This window comes from Equus przewalskii, chromosome 22 (assembly GCF_037783145.1).
Source record: "Equus przewalskii isolate Varuska chromosome 22, EquPr2, whole genome shotgun sequence".
NCBI lineage: Eukaryota > Metazoa > Chordata > Mammalia > Perissodactyla > Equidae > Equus > Equus przewalskii.
This window is the reverse complement of record NC_091852.1, coordinates 22,405,756-22,427,926: the sequence shown is the minus strand read 5'-3', so window position 1 is coordinate 22,427,926 and position 22,171 is coordinate 22,405,756. Positions and strand designations below refer to the sequence as shown.

Here is a 22,171-nt window from a genome sequence, read left to right as displayed (position 1 = left end):
CTGTTCATTCTTCCATTCATCCTTCTCTCTCATCTCATATGGTGGGTCCTTTCTAATGATTTGGGTTTCCACTCAAACACTGTTTCCCCTGAGAGGCCCTCCGTGACCACTTATCAAATATTGTCCCCTCCCTTCAATCACTTTCAGTTATATCCCCTGTTTCTTCTTTGTATAGCTCTTGTAGTTACCTTGTTTGCAAATGTTTACATCAATTTCCCATGTTAGAATGTGAGCTTCCCAGGCCCAGGGCCTTGTCTGTCTTACTCACTGTTAGAAAGTGCCTGGAACAGTGTCTGGCACATCATAGGCTCCCAAGAAATATTGGCTGCCAACAAATGAATAAATGGAATGGTTATGTCTTAATAGGGAGATCCTTAAGAGGAATCTCCTTCAAAAGAGGAATTTCAGAATTGCACAGATAGCTGCATGAGTACATTGCAGGGAGACCAGCCAGAGGGTCAATCAGATTCTCCTTCTGGGAGCCTTGGGGTGTAGGTTTCAGGTTTAATCCATAACCAGGAAACCACGCAGAGCTGAGATGGATTTAGTGCAAGCCACATCTTTCATCTCTCTCTGAAGAAAGAAAACTCACATTAGGATTCAGCCTGGACCAGTGAGCCTGTTTGTTTATTACCATGACATATTTCAATAAACAGCCTCTGATGCTGAAGCAATAACCAGAGGCAAGGCCTTAAAACCTTAAAACCTCCTTTTCGGTAGCAACAAGCATCTCCAATTTCAGGCATTGCCCTGACATTAACCAGCGATTTTTTCCAAAAATCTCTTCCTGCTGCTGTTTCCACTCACATCAGCCTCACCCAGTCACTCTGGACAAACTCAGAACATTCTCTATGTGCTCCTTCTTGCACTGCTTCCCTACTCTCCTCTCTACATTAGGAATGCTCTCCCACACCCCTCACCATCTCCACTTGCCCATGGCCTGCTCATCCTCAAGGCCATACTTAAGGCCTACCTCCTCCATCCCAGAGAACCCCAAAGTAAGCATTAACCTCTTCTTCCCTGACATCCTGTTGGACTTTCCACTTTACTGGTTGCCTATTGCTGGAGAACAGACCACCCAAAAACTAGTCAGCTTAAAACAACCATCATTTTATTTTTATCTCATGATTTTGTGGATCAGGAATTTGGGCAGGTCTCAGGTTGGTGTTTTTCCTGTTCCATGTGATGTGAACCGAAGTCATACTTCTGGTGGAATTCATATGGTAAAGAGGAATTCTGGTCTCAGATAGCTCACTCACTGTTTGGCATATTGATGGGAATGGTGAAAGGCTTGACTCAGTGGGGGTTGGCATCTGGACACCTAGACATGGCCTCGAGCATGTGCAGGTGGCTAGTCAGACTTCTCTTGTAGCAACTCAGAGCTCTCAGAGAATGTTCCAGGAGACACGAAGCGGAAGCTTCTTGGGCTGCAGCTTCCTCTCTGAAGATAAAAATGTATTGACAAGATGGTCTCCCAGCTTGCCTCCAGCCCCAAGAGTGTGGCACTTTACTCTGTCTCAGAGTGTGTACACTCAGCAGTTACTCTCTTCTTTACTCGGAAAGCAGAGGACTGCTAGGAACATCAGACAAATTACAATAGAGTATTTTAAGAGCTGTTCATCTAATGGGCTAAGAGTTAGGAACAACCTGGTAGAACAGGATTGTAAAAATTCACATACTTCACTGTGTCGGCAAAAAACGAAAACAAAAAAAGCTTCTTTATATTTTTAAATGATCTAATCTTCCTTGCTACCAGCTTCTCTCCCAATCCTGCTAGTTAGTGGGGAAATGGGGTAAGAGGAGGGGTGGAGTTTAACTCTACAATTAATAGTGTCTCCATATGAAAATGACTCTTTTGGACAAATAGTCATTTAATTTAACTTTAAACTCTTTAAATAGAGCCGTTTCTCCCCTCTTCCTCTTTTTCAGGATGATTTCTGAGCAAACATGGAAGCTTGAGATATTTCCGATCATGGGGCAGTGGGGTTACAGAAGGGGGGCTGAGGTGGCGCGAGGCAGCTGTCCCAGGCACTGTCCCTCTCTGCAGACCTGGCACGGGGTGGCATCTGCTGAGGATGGTCCCACCTGGACTTATGGTGTGAAATAGTGTCCCCCAATGTCCATGGTTGACCTTTGTGGTAACTTCATGCCCTTGGCAGTTGCCTATTTCTGGTCCCCCAGGCTCTTGCTGGTCTGGCCTTCCTGTTAGCACCTCTGGCTTCTCACCAGGCAAAGCAGCAAGCTTCAAATCCTTTGCCCAACATGCCAAGGCTCAGCAGAGCCAAAAGGGCTTCCTCAGACTCATCTCTGGAGCCACTTCCCTCTACTGGTGCTGCACCTGCACCATCTCCCTCCTTCAGATTTCTCCTAAAGACCTGAAATGTTCACCAGGCCATGCCTAGGGACAGGGCCACGACCTTGCACCACACCAGGAAAGGCCATTCCCAAAGAATGCAACGTGATGAATGGGTGCCCCTGGAGTTGTAAAACAGAGGTTCGACCGCGGGGAGCGGGCCACCAACTTCAGTACTGGAGCCACTCAAGATTCTCTCAAACGGGGGAACCATAAACACACATTTCTTTCTTTGGCCCTTTCCCGTCCTTACCTTCTTGCTCCAAAGCCCAAGCTGAGAGGCCAGAATTCTCCCTGCCCTTCCCCTATAATGAGACTTCCCTTACATTATATCCTGAGTTTTCTCCACTCAAGATTTCTAGAAGCTTATGAGCCAGCCCACAAGCCCTGGCTCTTCATATGTTAGTGGAAGCTCAAGGAATTTAGGAATTCATTTCTCTTCCCCAAAGCCTGGCATTGAAGGCTATTATCTTGCTAGTGACTCAAAAGTCCTATTTGACAATCCAAGATGAGAAATAACTTTATTATTATAATTGGTCTCTGCCCTTTTCCTGAAGCCCTTAAATCCATTGCTTCAATGAGTGGGGAGCCCCAGGGCAACAATCATTCTAGGAGATGGAAATACTACAGAAAATATACTTTAAATGATTATCCCCTATGTGCATATATGTTGCAAACATGGTTTTCACATTTTTACAAACAATAGTATTACAGGGCTCTCAGGGATTAAGAAATAGGGTGAATGCTTCTCTTTCTTATGCTCATACAGGATTTACTTCCTGTGACCTTCTTCGTAGGTCCATTTTCCCAACTCTTGCTTTTTCTAACACTCTTGTAAAGAAAGGGTATGTTCTCATCATAGAAATGATTATTCTGTTTCAAGCTTGCTGCGTGCCTTTGAGTGTGCTTCATGGGATTTCTAGGCGAAGCAACTAAAATGCTCAGCCTCACATTTTCACCCTTTCAAGACAGCATCGTTCAATGGAAAACATCCTACATTCTGGTCCTAGCTGTGCAACTAAGCAGCTGTCAGATTTAGAGTGTCATTTCACTTTCTGGACTTCAATTTCCTCACCTGTGAAGTGCGGGACTTGTGATCTCAGCAGACCTCTGCCTGGCGGCTTAGGCGAACTGTTCGTAGCTGCACTTGACACAGACAGTCCCCATCTTAACCATCTAGCACCTATTCATTCCTTCAAACTCAAATCATGGTCACCTGCTCCTGGGGATCTTTCTGATACTCCTTCTCAACACCCTCCTTGGCTCCCAGACTTACTTAACTGCGCTTCGTCATGGACATCATAATTCCCTGCTTGTATAGCAATAAAGATTATTATGCAGTCACCACACAATATGATAATGATCTGTTTAGAAAAGACTGGTTTTTTTAATATCTCTATAGTCCAAGAATCTAGCACAATAACCTAGTTATCATAGGGCTTTCCATATATATTTAGTGAATTCGTTATTTGACACAAATCTGTGATAGCCACTTCTGCCTGCACTTTGAGTCTCCAGGAGGGTGCTGGGATCACACCAAGAACCAGGGTAAGTAGCCCAGAATGTCTTGGAACAAGTGAATATTTAAGACTATTTTGCAAAGATTCATCTTGGGGATATGGAGCCATTCTTGGCAGGAAGAAGCAGAAGAATATTGGCTTTACTTTTTGATAGTTCTTGCAGAAGAGAATGCATTGGCTCAGAGTTTGATAAAACGTAATGAGAGGCTTCCATCTTCAAGACTCAAGGGTAAAGAGGAAAATCTGCATGTACCTTTCTGGAAATTCAACCTGGCAAGTGTCAAGCTTCCTTTGCTTAGGTTTACTGGCAAATACTCAGCTTTCACATCCAGTATAATTAAAAACTAGGCAGGTTCCCCAAGTCTCATGCTCTCTTTGAAAACCCAGCCGGTAATTCTTTTTCTTTTTTGTTCTGTTCTCATCATCTGGATACGTGGATAATCTCAACTTTGGGGTCTTTAGTTGTTCCTGTAAAACTAGAGTTTTCTGGAACATCAGAGACTTACTGAAAGCTATGATTTCTCATAAAGTTTATTTGTAGGCAAATGTGATGTTCCAAGGAGTCTTAGAAATTTCTTATTCCTTTTCATCAAATTGTGTTTATTTTAGGGGTACTAGTGCAAAAGGTGACCACATTTAATCCTTGTTTAGGATTCCCTAACCTCTTGTTAAACATCTAAATTCTCTAACATCAGAGATCTATCAATCCTCTTAGTCAAGGTAAAGGACCCAAGATCTGAGACTTTTCCATTGTGTCGGCCCCTGGAAGTTGCAACCAATCTGCCGGTATGTTTTACCAACTCACCAGACCATATTTCTCGGTGCCCCCTGCTGCGCCGCATCCATTTCTTGGGGAGTTACAGTACTAGTCAAAGGGAATTGCCCTCCCAAATGAAGGAGAACTCTTCTCAGGACAAAAGACTTGTGTATGAAGGGGAGTGAAGGGGAGGGGAGAGAAAATAAGTACAAGAAAACGGAAGGGAGCTCTGGGGGTTTACATCTTGTTTTCACTCTTCATAGATGAAAAATAACCAAAATTATGTTGTGTCCAGAGTGTCTGTTGACAGGAGATGATATCATTTTGCAACTTACAAAGGAAGAAAGATCCTCTCTAATTTCTTTTTTTAATGTCTCATGTTTAACCCACCAACCCTTCATACTACTCTGGATCAATCTCTCCAGAGAACTAGAGAAACGTGTCTGTGAACACTGAGGACTCCCAGCCCACCCCCACCCCAGGATTAATTACAGCAATAGAACCAAGGAGCCCCAAGGCTGAGTATCTGGGCATGTTGCACAGAACATCCGCCATTGCTGAGCGCATCCCAGGCACCAGGCCTCCTTGGACTCACGGAATCCTCACAACGGCATAATGAGGTCTGTGTTATGAGCCCCATTTGGTAGATGGGAAAGACGGGGCTCAGAGAAGGAAGATAACTCATCTGATTGCACACATTGAATAAGAGGCAGAGCCAGATTTGAATTGAAGTCTTTCTAATTCTTAATCTTCTTTCCTAACTGCTGTGTTATGTCAGCCCCTCTTCTCACTAGATAAAGGGTGACATGAAAAGCTAAGCCTTTAATTTTACAGCCTAAAATAATTTGGTTAAAGTAGATGCTGTCAGTGGGCTTCTGAGATTCACCAGGGCAGCCCAGGCCGAGTCCTGAGAGGGTCTGCACATGTCTGCACACGCCCCTCAGGCCCCTGCTCTTCTCCCTTCTCCACCATTCCACCCTTCCCCAAGAGGTAATAACTCGTCAGTAATCCCTAATAATTATTAATAACTAATATTAATATTCAATTATTAGCATTGATATGTGTTAACTTGCTATTAGTAATTAATACTTATTAATAAAACTGCGGCTGGGCAGTTGAATTGATTAATTGGATAGAAACCTGTGATCATGGTCCAAGTCACTGATTCTCAACTGGGGAGGTGATTCCCTACTCCCGGGGGGCACATTTGGCACATCTGGAGGCACTTTTCATTGTCACATCTTGGGGGAGTGCTACTAGCATCTAATGGGTAGAGGCCAGGGGTGCCACTGATTACCCCCAATGAACCAGACAGTCTCCTACAGCAAAGAATTATCTGACCCCAAATGTCAATAGTGGCGAGGTTGTGCACCCCTGTTCTAGTCAAAGCTCGGAGGCTGTCACTCTCTCTACCTAGTTGTAAGATCAATCCTGAGACCCTCAGATGGATGCCTCACCTGGCTTATTCGCCTTTATGGCAGAATAATGTTGAGCCCATCCTCCCTTTTGTATTTGCTTCTTGAACAAGGGGACAGATTGTGGGAGCCTTGTTCTCAGAAGGGAAATGGGGAGGTGATAGCCCAGCAAACATGGAGGCAGCTGGCCTCCAGCAATAGAGTAAATGCTGGAGCCCAGCCCGAAGCCAAGTAGGATCAGCACATCCAGCTGAGTCAACAAGGCAGGCAGGTGTGCTGGGTCAACAACACCCACGTCCCAGGCGAGCTTTGAGTTTCGAGGCGAGGAGAGAGGATGCTGGCACCAGTGTCCTGAGCAGTGGTCTGAGAGACACAGCAAGGTCGTCAGCCCTCAACTGCCACACTGAACCTCTACACAGATGAGAGTGAAAGGTAGAGACATTTTGACTTAAGGAAAGTTTTGAGGTAATGTGGCACCTGAACTGGGTCCTGAAAGCTGGATGCATATTGACCTATCCCCTCACAAACCACTGCTGCCAAGACCTGAGTAGGATCCACATTACACCTGTAGGCATGATGCCCTTGCCATTATTTTTTAACTTTTTAATGTAAATATAAGGTATAAATAGAGAAGAGCACAATTTGTAAGTATATAGTTCAATGAACTATCACAAAATGAAGACACTGTATGATTAGTCCCCAGGTTAAGAAATAGAATTCTACCCTCTTCCCAGAAGCCTCTGGGCGCTCCCTCCCAGCTCCCTAGAGTTTAGCACTTTTGTGTTTCTAACACAACATATTCATTCAGCCTGATTTTATAAAAATGGAATTTTATAGTATGTTTTCACTTGTGTCTTACTTCTTGGGTCAAAATTATTTTTATAAGAATCATCCATTTTTTTCCCACATAGCTATATTTTATTCATTTTCATTGCTGTATAGCATCCACCACACGACTATACCACGATTTATTTATCTATTCTACTGTTGATGATAAGAGAATTGTTTCATGTTTTTTGGCAACTTCAAATATTGCTATTTTTGTTTATATCTTTGATGAACATGTGTATACTTCTCCATTGGGCATGCGTCTTGGAGTTAAATTTCTAAATGCAGTTTAATTCCATGAGCCTTTTGAATGTCCTCATCTACTTCTAATTGGGGGTGAAACCTTTGTACCTGAGGTGGTAGCCGAGGGATGGATGAGATGATTCCAAACCGAGAGGGTCGATAAAATGGGATACACAGTGAGATGAACACGCTGTAAAAACACAAGTCTTGCCCATGTGGTGAGCATGAGAGAGAACGCCCTCTTCGTATCAGTTGACCGAACCTCATTGAGACATGGAAATGAGTCTGGAACACTAATGATTCCAGCCTCCAACTTCAGCTCCCATCTTAACCACAGACTTCAGCCAAACTGAGCCCATGGGCTCTGGCACGACTTTCCGTGTAACTTAAATCAGATTTCATCTCTGATTTATTAGGACTTTCTCAAATTGCTAATACCATTATTCTACCCCCATTCATTTCATCAGCAGCAGTTTCAGCTCAGTCGCCTTGAATCAGTCACAAACAGTCCCAAAGGTTTATTTGGCCGTATATTTCTTAACACAATTTATAGCATTCAAATATTGAGTTAGATTTCGGGATGACATTCATCAAGCCCGCTGTAATGCGCCCTCGGCTTTTTTCTCATCATCCCTGTCATCTATCTTGGCAGTAAAAGTGCTGCTGAGTTTACCTCTGTTCCATATGATAGGATAAAATCACTTTTTCTTTCCCAGGCTTATATTTCAGCAGTACCTCAGAGATCATCTGCATGTTCTGCTGAAATTTCATTCCTTCTATAAGGCTTTGTAATAAACTCACCTCTTCAAATACATTTTCCCCCAGGATATGCCCCAAATTTGGTCTTATTACCTTTGCAAATGCAGGAATTGCTTGCATGGTAAGCAAAATGATATTTTCCAAAGAAAAGATTGCATCTCTTGGACCTCCAAGGATGCATGTGTTTATGGGGACAAAGGGCTGAAATCCTAGGAAAATTTCATTTATGGGGCCCATTGTCCACTCAGTACTCCTGCCATATTGCTGGGCACAAGAATAGGTACCCAAGAAATCATTTGTAAAGGTGAGTGGCTGGAAGGGAGTTGAGACAGAAACTCATTTTTCCAGTGAGAAGAATGGAAGGAGGAAGGAAACACGAGAGAGCTAACAGAGCGTCACCTTTCTTACGTTTGGGTGCAGGAGTGGGTACAAGAGTGTTCCAGAAGATCAAAACGCAACCTACAGTCCTTCCCCCAACCATGCCTTATGGTGGTCTGTTCTGAATGACCACAAGGGCAGCCCAAGTTTCTATTGTCACTCAAACTCCCTGCTGTATCTTGCAATCTTGCATTGTTAAATGGGTCTGCAACCACCCGCAGCCACATGAGAAATCCATTTCCTCTTCCTTGAAAGTTTTATATGGCCTTTGTTCTGCTAGGCCTGTTCCCAACTGAAGTCAAATTGCCAGTTTGGAAGTAAACACATGGCCGTGTGATTTAATACATTCTTGCTAGTAGAACTGGAAAAGTCTGTCTTCAGAAATATACAGCTGCAGCTGAGACCCAAGACCATGGTTTGTCAGCAGAGAGTAGTAGGGACCAAAAAAATCCTATGCTAAGGTTCAGTGATCCTAAACTCAGACAACTGTCTCCACAGCCTGGTAAGTTAAGGCCATGATCTGCAACAGCTGGGTTTCCACAAATCACACCATGCCTCTTGCTCATCAGCCACATTGTGTCTCCAAGGCCATGTTGGTTTCCTAAGACCGCCTGCTATCTGGCACTGTTTCAGCCTGTGAATATGCCCGCTGAAGATTCCGCATCTGGCAGCTGCCCAGGCAGTCATGCCCTTGTGTGCTTGATGGTGTTCCTACAAGGGGGTCAGGCCACTGAGAACGCGACACCTGCCTGTGAGCTATGTGGGAAATAGCCAGGCAAAGCAGAAGGTCACAGGCCATGGCTGCAAAGAAATAAATTAAATATGTTGCATGCTGTTGGTATAGCCAGGTGACAGAAGCCCATCTGGATATAATCTACTCCTTGGAAGCAGAGTCAGAGTCCAAGAAGTGACAGATGCACAGATATAGGAATTTTTATCCCACATCAATGAACTTGCAAAGTCTGGATTCTCAACAGTACTCCATATTTGGGATATTCACCCAGCTAATGATAACATCTTTTCAGTGACACCACAAACTTTCTGACACGTTACAGGGCCCGAAAGAGCCCACGAATCTAATCACACGCTGGTCTCCAGGACATGGATAATGAGAAAAGTCAGAGCTGCTGTATCTTCATCCTGGTGACCTCTACTGGATAGCTTAATTAAAATATTCAGGGAGAAGGAGGAGGGTATATGGCAGAAGTAGGTTTTAATTTTCTTTTGTGGCTAAAAATGATTTATTATTCCATCTCAACACAAATAGAATCCTGATTTATATTGCACGATTTTCATAGGTGATTTTAGGTACTTTTGACAGTTCTAATATATATTAGGCAGTTATTTCCCGTCCTCCACCAGGAAGCTGGAGGGAAAGGGCAGTCGAGTGCCTGTGTGGGAACAAGACGGTTGTCCTCATCACCCCTAGGATGCTCCAGCCCCACACGGGAGGAATTAGGGGTCCGCTAATTCAGCTCTGATGAAACTGACTGCTCATCAGAGTGGATTGTTGTAAGCGTGACTCTAAATCCTTTTCCCACAATGCTCAAACCCCTATTAGTGAGGGCTTTATAAGGATATGGTGGTGAAGTGGGCAGTTTGACTATTTACTAGCCGTGCTGCCCTGAGCAAATTACCTAAGCTCTTATGCCCAGTTGCCTCATCTGTAAAATGGCAATAATAATACATCTATCCAGTGGTGTGCTGGAGTCAGCTCGCACTGGCTTATGAGAGCTAATTTGGTGCTTCTCTTCCAACTCCAAGTTCAATGACTTCACATTGATAGGCCAAAAATGGCCACATGGGAGTATTTACACCATGGAAATTAGCAAATGCTACAAACCAGAGCATTTTCTTTTTGGAGGGCCAGCTGTAAAACATTTTGTGGGGAATAAATAGGATCATTCATGTTAAAGGGCTTCCAGTATCTTGCACACAGTAGGTGCTTGAGAATTGTAAATTATTGCCATATTTCAGACTCTAGGATTTTTTGCTTATATTTATACATCTGTGAAATCAGGATGTGACTGATAATCAGTAGCAACTTATGGTTATAACTGGCAGCATTTTTCTTCAGTGGTTCACAAAATAATGGCTCATTATCGTCAATGTATTGAGTCAATGAAATGTTATTATTATTATTGGCAGCAGAAGCAGCATTATTATACTACATCCTTTATGACAGTCCGTGTATAGGATCCTCAAAATGTGAGGAAAGACAACCAAATTCCCACCAAACATATAGTAGCATCTGGCTGATTCTAGGGGCCGTCAGAGAAGAGAAGATCTCCCTATCTTCGTCCTTGCCTGCGACTGGCAACCCTGCCTCCTCCCAGCACTGTTCTCTCTCTCCAAATCCTCCAGCCAAGCCTAGTCTCAGGAATGATCCCATGGGCACCCTGACAGGCATGAGTCGCTCCAGTGACTGTGACCCCTCCCGGAGCAGTTTCGCACTGACAGCCTGACAGCTCACTAGGCCTCGGGAGCTGGAGTCCTCATTAAAGGCATTGTCCACAACAGGCAGAAGAGGGGGCTGGGCTGGGCAGGAGGCTTTCCTGACAGCAAAATCACCCATAAAGGGTGCTGCTCGCAAAGCTGCCAGGTTTACGAACCCTTCCTGTCTGTGGATCCTCTTGCCTGGTGGGCGACAACGACCTAGACTCAGTACACGTCTGTTGAACAAGCCAATGAATAAGTGAATAACGATAATGAAGTTATGCAAGTATAAACATTTTAATATATGAAATCATCAAGTGTTATTTAGGATGTAGTAAATGGTACTCAAGTATCTTGCTGGTGGGGTGTAAATTGCTTTAGCTCTTTTCAGGGACAGTTTGCTGGTGCATATGAAAATTGAATATGTGCCTACCATGTCAGTCTCTCTTCTGCTGCCTGCTCAGAGAAGCACTCACACTCAGAACCAACTAGAGTGTGCAAGAATGTTCACAGCTGTACCATCTCTAGTGGGAAAAACTGTAAACCACCTAAATAGTTACTGATAAAGGATGGGTTGAATAAAAGCTGCTACACCCATAGCCATTCTATACGCAGCAATTAGGAAGAATGAGGTCCATTGGTACGTACTGACAAGCGAAGAAAGATTAGTGGGAAAAGAAAACACTTTACTGAACACTATACATAAGTTAAGGATGTTTGAATCTTCAAAACATGAAACAAAACCATTTTTCTGTATTTTCCTATATGAGCCTAAATACATGAGGTAACAATATTTACCTCTGGGAAGGGGGACACAGCTGGGAGGTTGGAGCATACGGTCAAGGCAGACTGCAGCTGTACTTTTATGCTTGGCTTTAAAATTTTACAAGCAAAAGGTATTCATGTATTACTTGTGTCGTTAAAATTTTAAAATAAAGTTAAGGGAAGCCTAGCCAGTGGATGCTCAGGCTGAGGCATAAGTCCACGCCGCAGCTGTGGGAGCTCACTCTCTGCCGGGGAGGGGGCTGATGAGTCTGAACCAGGAGCAGCCAAGCACAGCAGCGAAGAGCAGCTTGGAGAGGCAGCTCCGCTAGGGGAGATGATGAGTGGCAGCAGAGGAAGCCAGGGGCCCCTGCTCAGGCTGATGCGACGGCACTGGCCACAATGGCCCTGCCTTCCCCCTGCTCTTCTCTGCTGATGACCCATGGTGGGCGGTGGTGTTGCTGGAGGGAAAGAGGACTGAGAAGGACAAGGAGGGAAGCGTGGAAGGAGAGGAGATTGAAATCATCCAAGACAGATATGCCTACCTGGTAATTGTACAAAGACCCAGGCCTTTCTGTAGCTGAGAAGTGAGGAAATTTGATCGTTTCTCCCCTTCTCCTTCATCTCCTCATCCCCCGGGCAGAGTGATCTCTCCAGACCGGCGCCAAGCTCCAAACCTCCTCAATCCACAGATTCATAGAGCCAGTTGGGACCTCAGAAAGTTATCTCACTCACCCTCTGCTAAGAAGTTAGGAACTAAGCAGGCCCTGGGAAAAAACAATCACGAAACACATGGAACATTCTTTTTCTTCCTTGAAAAACAAAATATTTCTGCTTTGCCTTTGCCAGTCCAAGTTCTTATTTGTTTCCTAAGATTTTTGCAGAATGGATTCTACTACTTTGCTTTGTCTCCATCCCTCCCCCCTCCCTCCCTCCCTCCATCCATCCATCCATCAAACCAGTCATGTTTTTTTTAGCGCCAACTACATGTATGCTAGTAGCGCAGGGCACATGATTTTCAAGGGTAGAGAGTTTTGAGGAAGTGAAACAAGTAAAGCAAGTCAGGACTCTGCAGGCAAAAATCTGGAGGTGTGAGTGAAGGGTCGGGGGATGACAATGGGGAACTGGGCAAGCACACTCAAAGCTAAAGGAAAAACATGGGCTGAGATGCATTTTATCAACTCAGACACCTCTGTATTCACAGCGGCAAAAGGAAAGTACAGGCAGCAACTCTAAACTTAGTGATGAAGAAGTGAATTCGAGTCCCTGGAGGAGGCTGAGATTTTACAAAGCACAGGAAGACCATTCTGAAGGATTTTTATGCTTTCTAATGAAATACCAATAAAGGCGATGGAGGCGGAAATGCAGTTAAGTGATTCGAGACTGGAAACCGAACGTCTGGCATAGGGAAGCTTGATGAAGAGGGCGCTGGTGTGTTTCCCTTCCAAGCCATGGGCAGCTGGACAAGGTCTGATGTACTCAGGGGAGCCTCAGCCAAGCTGAAAGTCAGGAACCAGGTTTCTCCAAACCAGAATGTTCGAACCCTTTACCTCCATGGCCAGCCTTTCCAATTTTAATTAAAACATCAGTTCCAATCAGGTTCTGCATAAAAGCAATTGCAGACTCTAACTTTCTTTCAAATGCCTCGCCACTTTTTCTCCAGACGGGGCTAACATGAAAGCTGGGAGATAAACCATGTTGCCTGTCAGAATACCAGGTAGGCTGAGACTGCTGGGAAGAAAGGAGCCTGCTGTGGACTTCAGTGGCTCCAGCACCGGAGAGAGTGTGTGGAGTGATTCCTGAAGGGCACTGTTGGGTACTCTGCAGGTAGCCAAGCGGGCACTTCACCACTCTTTAGGCTCTGAATTCTGTCCTGGTTCATGGTTCCATTTGCAAGTGGTTTGTTCATAAAATGTTTGCTGGTGATACTCACAAAGGGGGCTGGTCAGTCATTTAAGTAAACTATTCACCGAACACAGTGCCCAAAGCTCCTTGAGCAGCCACCATATGTCTTTTAGGATTAGAACTCAAGGACAGAATGTGGGAGAGGGACAGCTAGGAACTGGGCTCTAAAGAATTCTATACTGACAGACTCTTGATTGAGAGGCAGTGCACATGCTGGTTAGGACCAGGCTCTAAGACTGGGTTTGAATTCAGTCTATCATTCCCTAGCTGGATGACTTGGGTCCCTGTACCTCAGTTTTCTCTTCCGTAAAATGGGATAAATACTATCTCCTCTTTCATTGGGTGAGTAAGATTAAATGAGAAAGGATTAAAAGAGGTAAAGATGAAGGTTTTTGTGCAGAGAAAATTATCCATTATTGTAAGGGCAAAGAGAGAGACTGCCAGGCGTCTTTTTATAAGTGAGACCTGGGAAACCGGCATTTGCAGAAAAGTACAAATTCTAGCTATATATACCTCCTGAGGGCAATGCTTCACAAGCAAAGGAATTTGGGGTTCCTTTAATTCTACATTGGCTCAATTCTGCAAGGTTAGAACTTTAATTCTTCAAGCATTCAAGCTATGGAAATCACCCTTTGCAGAAACACAGAAAAAAAAAATCAGAATCTGAAAAACAGATGCATTCTATTTGTGATGTAAATTAAACCTTTTCAGAGGCTTTTAACAGGTAGCTTTTCCAGGATAATTGCACTGCAAGGACTCTAGGCCGCTCACTCTTTAACCCAAATGTCACCTAGCTGTGGATACAAACGGGGTCACATCTAAATTGACACCATAATTACAGTGCCTCTGAATCCAATAGACACTGAAGCAAATCTTCAGTGCCCCTTGCTCAGTTATTGCTGGCGGGCTCTGAAGGGTGTCTCCGTGTGTCCATGGGGACTGGGAATGAGGACGCCACACAGCCCTCTCCCTGTTTATCTCTGCTGCCCCACACCACAGGCCCCGGTTGGGCTCATAAGGGACACTCACCAGTGCCCCTGCTATTGCTGTGCCTATCATGGGATGCCAGCATTCATGTCCAAGGGTGCTGTCTCCAGTGACCCTGAAGCCAACAGTTCCTGGGGAGCCAAAACAGCCGTGAGTGGCCTGAGTGGGCCCCCCAACCCTGTGGCCATGCTTTGTATTCTGGGCCCAGCAGCTATTGTGTGTGTGGTCAGTCCTGCAAAGTCCCTCATGAAATCAGTACCGTCAACTTCCGGCCTTGGCTTGAAACACCACTGACACGCTAAGCTGATCTGTCAGGCACAGAGACCAGGCCATCCCTGCAAGGTCCTCATCTCCCTTTTCCTCAGCTGCCCCAGCTCCAAACATTCCTCCCTTTGCCCCAAGTTTTGAAAAGACCCCTCAGGGCACTATCAGATCTGAGATGGAGGAAAGCTGTTGGCCAGCAGGAAACAAACGTCAGCTTCGTCAGCCAAAGGCCCTGCTATAGTGCCACCAGAGCTGCTGAAGTCATCTGCTTGGCCTTAGGGGGCCATAAACTAAAATAAAGTTTTCATTAACCTGCAAGAAAAAAGAAAAACCTCAATAGCACCCTAATTTTGTTCCAAGTTTGGATCACAGTGTTCCTCCCTCGAGGACCTAGTTAAGAAGACTGCGGCATAAAAAGTGATGAAAGATGTAAAACCAACCAAAGACGTAAATACACCAAAGGGGAAATGCAGAGGAAGGTTTACCACAGGTAAATTAATATTGTAGATATTCACTACAAGCTGACGCAAGAGAGCAAGCTACCGCAGGAACGATGCCTTCTAAGGACTGGTTGGTGACGGCTGTGATGTGTCTGTTGAAATTTTTTGGTTATCTAAAGATAACTATTAACCTTCTTCATTTCTGCCTAAAATTAACTTCTTCAACATCAGTAAATTCATCAGAGAGAATTCATTTGAATGAATTCATTTATTTATTCACCTCCTATTACCTAATTTCTATCGTGTGCTAGGCACTATTTTAGGGGTTTTATAGGATTGACCAACAGACCAGGATTTTCCATGAGGTAGTTGAGGGACAGACAAAAAACAAACAAACAAAAAAGAAAGAAATATATTTTATAATGTCACTTAGTGATAACTGAAGATAAAGAGACTACAGGTGATAGGAATGCTTTAGATAAGGTCAAGACAGTCTCTCTATGGAGGTGACATCTGAGCAGATATAGGATTGAAATGGGACAGCATGCCATATGGTTATCTAGGGAGAAGCATGATGGGGGGAGGGGGCACAGCAAGTGCAAAGGCCCTGAGGTGCTTGACACACTTGAAGAGCACAAAGCCAGAGTGAGAGGAGTGAGAGTTTGGGAGGTGACATCAAGAAGTAGTGTCATGTGTGAGATAGGTAGGTCATGGAGGACTTGGATTTTACTCAGAGTCTTTGATGATTACAGGTATTTTCTAACACTAGAATCTAAAGGTATTCTGATCATTTTTATAGTGGACACTGTGCTGAACCACCCAGACACCCTGATCCCCCTCAGGACCTACGGACTCACTCCCGCAGCTACGGGGAGTGTTGGTCACTGGAGACTCAGGCCTGGTCCCTCTCCAGAAGCTATTGGCTTACGGGAGCTGCCTCGCCCAAGCTCGTACTCCCTCCCATGCCAGTGGGAGCCAATGAGTGGTCAGTGTGAGGGTACAATGCTGGGGCTCAGGCCCCCTCACCTCAGTTGAAATGACAATAAGGGTTTGCCCAGCTTCAGAGCCCCCTATAGGATGGGCTGAGACCTCTGCTTCAATTGTACTGCAGTCTATCATCTCAGTCTGTCCAAACCTGCTTGCCTCACGCCACTCAGCTGTTGACCCTGAGAACACCACCGAATAAACCCCCAGGACACAAATCTCAGAGTCACAGGGTCTCCCCTCAAGGAACTCAACTGAGGACAAGTCTGAACAATGAGCTACCTTATACAGATCTGTAGATGGAGAAGTAAAAGGTGACAACAGTTCTGACCAGTTGACATAATCAGTGAGTTAATTTTTTTATTAAATACCTGATTATGCTGGTTACTTTTTATCATTTGGTTCTTTCCTCTAAAAGCAGGACCCTGATGAGAAAGGCAGGGAGGTGGAGCGTATTCTGATGAATTTGAATCTGGTTTTGCTCTATTTTGGTCATCTCTCATTTTCATGAGTCAATCAATTACTGCATGCAAGGATATGGCAAGCATATTAACGATATTTAACTAAGTGTGGATAGATGCCCAAAAGTAACTCAGAAGTTTCTGTCAGGTTGGCTATCCACTTTTCCTACTTTTGAAAAATCTAAATAGGCTCCAAATAGAGAAAATGCTGCTAAACTTTTAAAAAATGTCCCGTTACTAATAAATAGTCTCGTGAGTATATGCACACAGCTGGCCTGAATCTTGTCATACATGGTCTATACTGGTGTTGGATGTTACTGGAAAACGCATCACCATCTACCCACTGAAACAATTCATTTGACCGCCAACATGCCTGGCTCGAGACAATAATCAAAATATGTCCAGCCCCTTTACTTTTTTAATAGTTTTCATCTGCTAATTACCTACCTAATATCACTCCCCCTTCTCTTTCTAATTGAATCTGCCTATTGTCGGGGGTGGAGATGTAGCCAGCTGAAACCTACATTTCCCAGGTTCCCTTGCTTTGTGGAGTGGGTAGGAGGGAGGGTTGGGGAGGTTGGGGAGATCGCAAAGACTACAAGTCATTTGAAGGAGCTTCCAGGAAACCTCTTTCTCTGGACCTGACTCACCTGGTGGACACCCTTTTGCCTGCCCCCTGGATCTGTGGGTCTCAAACTTGAGGGTGTTTCTGAATCCCCTGGAGGGCTTGTTAAAACGCCAAGCTCTGGATTCCACCTCGGAGTTTGATGCAGCAGGTCTGGGGTGGGACAGAAGATGCGCACTTCTAACAAGTTCTCAGGTGATGCTGACACTGCTGGTCCAGAGACCACACTTTGAGAACCACTGCCCCATAGCTGCAGCCACAGTGGCCATTTTGTGAACAAAAGATGACCTTGAGTATAGAAGCTAAGTCCTAAGGATTGTGGAACATAAAGATAGAAGGAATCTGGATTTCTGACATTAACTTTGTGATACTAGGATGTATAATAAGAGATCTATTTTTGGTCTTCATCCTCGTTTCTGGCACAGAGCTTCTAAAACTCTTGGAATTTCCTATGCAGTGAGAAAGCTAACGGCGTCTTTTGTTATGTTAATGAGGCGACGTATGGACTCCTCTAGGTCCCCTAAGGATGGGGGCTGGTTGCCAGGGGAACAGCCCCATGATTAGAGGGTGAGAATTTTCAGTCCCACCCCTCTGACCTCTGGGGCTGGAGGTTGAATTGATCTCCAATAGTCAATGATTCAATCAATCACTCCTACATAATGAAGCCTCCATAAATATCCAAAAGGGTGGGTTTGGGAGAGCTTCTGGGTTAATGAACACGTGGCGATTTGGGGAGAGTGGTGCACCTGGGGAGGGCATGGAAGCTCTTCGCTGTCCCCGTACCTTGCCTTTGCATCTCTTCGTCTGGCTATTGATTCATATCTTTCTCATGTGTGAGGAAGATTGATGCTGAGCTAACATCTGTTGCCAATCTTGCTCTTTTCGCTTGAGGAAAATTGTCACTGAGCTAACATCTGTGCCAATCTTCCTCTCTTTCGTATGTGGGATGCCACCACAGCATGGCTTGACAAATGGTGCTAGGTCCAGGCCCAGGATCTGAACCTATGAACCCCAGGCTGCCAAAGGAGAACACAAACTTAACCATTAAGGGTGGCCTTGACCACTGGGGCGGCCCCTTGATTCATATCTTTTAATATCCTTTGTCATAAACCGATCATCTAGTGAGTAAAATGTTTTTGTGAGTTCTGTGAGCCACTCTAGCAAATTAATCAAACCCAAGGAGGAGGTCATTACAACCTAGCTAGTAGGTCAGGTGACAGCCTGGGGTTGCATTTGGCGTCTGAAGTGGTGGTGGAGGGAGAAGGGCCGTCTGGTAGGACTGAGCCCTTAGCATGTGTGATCTGACGCTATCTCCGGGTAGACAGGGTTTTGAGTGAACTTGTAGGACGCCCAGCTGATGTCCAAGAACGTGCTGCTGTGGGGAAGCCCCCTCCCTCCACGGTGGAATCGGGTACAGAACCCTTTTAACCTAGTCATCCCACTTGCCCAGATTTCCTTTTCCTGAGAGAAAAATAAAACCCTTATCTTGTTAAACCACTACTTTTTGGATTTTCTACTGTATGCAGCTGAACCTACTCATATTTGATAAAAAGACCTCGGGCCATATCTAATATTCCTTTCCTCCAACTTTTTCGAAAATCCCAGGGTCTCATTTTTTTTTCCCTCCAAGTGAACATGAAATTGGAATTTGACTTTAGTGTTTGAATTCTGGCAGTGAAAGCCTTGCATCCTCACGTTAAATTTGGCTGTAGGGCTTAAGACTATCAGTGAATCAGTATCCATCTTGATTATCTTATGAAACATCGTACGCCCGGAACCCTGGGTGCAGAAATGGCAATGCCAATGGCTCCTCTAACACTAAATGAACTGTCCCCGAGATGGAAGTCATAGGGAGCCCTAGGTCCTGCACTCCTGACACCCCCATGTAAGAAATTTATTCTCCCAATGGAAGCAGTTGGGATCAACAGAGTGACTTTTATCTCTTTTTTCATAAGCAGAGAATGACAAGGCTGTGAGCTCTTTCCCGGTATCACCCAGCCTCTCTGATTAAGGAAGGAAAACAATGCAGTGTTTAAAGTTCCTGTGAGGAAAGTTTCTTTGGAGTAATTATGCTATTTCTGAACATTCTTTGTTAAAACTCTCTCTTTGAGAATTTTGTATGCTTGCTCTTTGAAATATGTTTTTGTCAAAGATTAAGAAAAAGCCTGACTATCAGTTGCAAACAAGATAACAGATGCTTTGACTGGCTGTTGCCATGGGTCCTTAATTTCCGCTCTAGTTGAAATAACTACAGGAGTCAGAACATTTATCCCTCACCCACACATTCTCAGTTGCCTGGTGATACTTGTGGGGTTCATGTGTAGGAGGAGGGCAGGCCCTGCCTCGCCTGTTTCTATCACCACAGCAGGCGCATTTGCTCCAAGGCAAGTGACTGGTTGGACAGTTGACGAATTCCACCTGTGGGCTGAGGGCTGAAAGTGCAGGGAACATCAGGCACTGGAAATCTACCTTTTTCTCAGACCCTGTACAGAGGCAGGCTGGATTTGCAGATGAGGCCAGACTCCAGGTACTGTTTAAAGGCAGAGTATCTGGGCGGAAATAATAAATCTCACTAACCCTAGTCTTATAAACCAAAACCTAAAAATGATTGGCAAATATCGCTGTGAAATAAGCACTTTGCTGATTTCCTAGTTTATAGCCTCTTTACCCAGTTTCATACCAAAGTGCAGAAAATAAATCATTGGTCCTATAACTTTCTAAGATGCTATAAACCAGCCAGAGATTTCACCCAACCATGCTTCCCCAAAAGCATACATTTCTCTCCATGGTTTCATGCTAGCATCAGCCCACAGGACTCCCCAGTCCGGCCTCCTGTGAACAGGCGGAAGTGGAGTGACTTATGAATGTAAGAGGGTGAGCTGACCAAGGAGTCAGGGAACATAGCAGTTTGTGTGGTTGCCATTTGCTTTAATTCAAGCAGAATTAAATCCCCCCTCAATAGAAGGGGCAGGTGAGCAAATCACAGGCTGACAATCTAGGGTTTATGTGGTGGTGATGTTTTAACCAGGGTTGTGTTAACTACTGACCCTTCTCTGTGGGTGTAATGAGCATTCAGCAGCCCCAAGCAGAGATGAAGCAGATTCCTCCCAGCCCCAACACCCCGTACACATACAGACATCTGGTGTTCAGGACCCCTCTCCTTTTCTTGGCCTTATGCATATGCTGCAAAGTTGGGTGTCGGGAGGGTGGATAATGTCCATGAGGGATAAACTAGAAGGGGTCCAGCAAACATCCCAGGCACAGATAGGGTCAGTCCTGCTATGAAATCCAAGGTGTGGCACAGGATGTTAATAAAATGAAGTCCTTTATTACATAGTTCCTAGGCATAGGCAATGGGGCAAACGGGTACGGATTTATTCTTGCAAAAGTGAAGTGAGGGGCCAGCCCCATGGTGTAGTGGTTAATTCGGGGCACTCTGTTTCACAGTCTGGGTTCACAGGTTCAGATCCTGGGTGCAGACCTACACTACTTGTCAGCCATGCTGTGACTGCAACCCACATATAAAGTGGAGGAAGATTGGCACAGATGTGAGCTCAGGGCTAATCTTCCTCAAGCAAAAAAAAAAAATTAAGTGAGGAGAGCAATGATTCAGCACCCAGGTAGCTTCTGAATGCTCAAATCGTTCCCCTCCAGGGAGCCGACTGAACGTCCACCCACCCACCTACTTTTTGTATGTGTGTGAGGAAGATTGTCACTGGGCTAACATCTGTGCCAATCTTCCTCTGCTTTATATGGGATGCCACCACAGCATGGCTTGACAAGCCGTGCTAGGTCCTCGGCTGGGATCTGAACCTGTGAACCGTAGGCCACCGAAGTGGAGCACGTGAACTTAGCCATTACGCCACTGGGCCAGCCTCCCACCCACTTTTTTAACATAGGAATTCTCTCCTTTTTGAGTGACCTACCCAGAATCACTTCCAAGTTCTGGGTTATCCGTCAGGTAGGTCCCTTTTTCTCTCTCTCCCTCCTCTCCTCTCACAGCTCTTTTGCTCTGAAGGAAATTCCCAATTCCCCTGAGGCACTTCCTCCTTTGAACATCTCCTCCTCCTTTTTACTTCTTCCTCAAAATCCCTTCTTCCTTTTTTCTCGGTAGATGCTGATGGCCCAGTAGACATGGAAGCCCCAAGAATGGGAACCAGAAGCTTTATCTTGAAGGCCAGGAGGGCTTGCATCTTCCTAGGATAGCACCGAAAAGAAGGAAAAGGAAAAGCAATTTCCTCTCCTTATTAGCGTTTCCTAACCTCTCACATGTGTAGCCATCACTTCAGGTGCACCGAGGACTGAGGACTCCAGGCACGGCTCTTTAAATGAGCCCAGCAGTGCCAGTGCACACCGAGGACTGTAAATATTAAATAACAAGAAAACAATTAAGTTTCTGGGACTTCTCAGTGGGTGCTTATTCCTGGCAGTCATTATTGGCATCTGAAGTCCTGGGTTGAGGAATTAGAATCAACAGTCCTTTTTCCATTTCAATTTTTGTAACACAGTAGGAATATTTTTTGTTCTGTTTGCTTTGAACTATAGGCAAAATCCCACAAGTATGCATTTGAGATGCTAGCCAAGGTGCCCACTCTCACATTTCCTCATAGGAGGCACTTGGTGAGGTTCTGGAATTGATAAAGCTTTCCAGTCTGGCACCATTTGACCTCTGGACCATAGATCCATCCTGTCTCATAAAAGCTTGAGCTGTGAGGGGACAGGATGAAGAACCCAGGTCAGGATAAGCCATTTCAGAAGGATGCACAAAGCTGCCTAGACCATAACTGCTGCCTCTCTTAATTAATGTTCTCCCAGTGGTCCGTGAGTGCAAATGACTCCAGATATTGATGGTTCAACAGAATAAATCAGAAAAGCTTCCTACTATCCCTGTTATTATAAGGATATGACTTTTGAACTAACAAAGCACATCATTTTCATTTTCTCTCCTCATGAAAGAGCTTGGACCAAACATCCCTAAATTACAGCTCCAAATGCAAATTATTTTCAGCTTCCTCACCTGCAGAGTTGATTTTCTTTTTCCTGACAGACTCCAT

General features: G+C 44.8%; 1 long non-coding RNA gene across 1 annotated transcript; it reads right to left on the bottom strand.

Moving 5' to 3' along the window:
• Window positions 1-1,094: 1,094 nt before the first annotated feature.
• On the bottom strand, window positions 1,095-3,605 carry LOC139078519 (uncharacterized). Its single transcript, XR_011531515.1, has 2 exons — window positions 3,429-3,605; window positions 1,095-1,573 (listed from the first exon to the last, which is right to left on the bottom strand). It is a non-coding gene; the product is annotated as an uncharacterized lncRNA (long non-coding RNA).
• Between the last annotated feature and the right edge of the window lie 18,566 nt (window positions 3,606-22,171).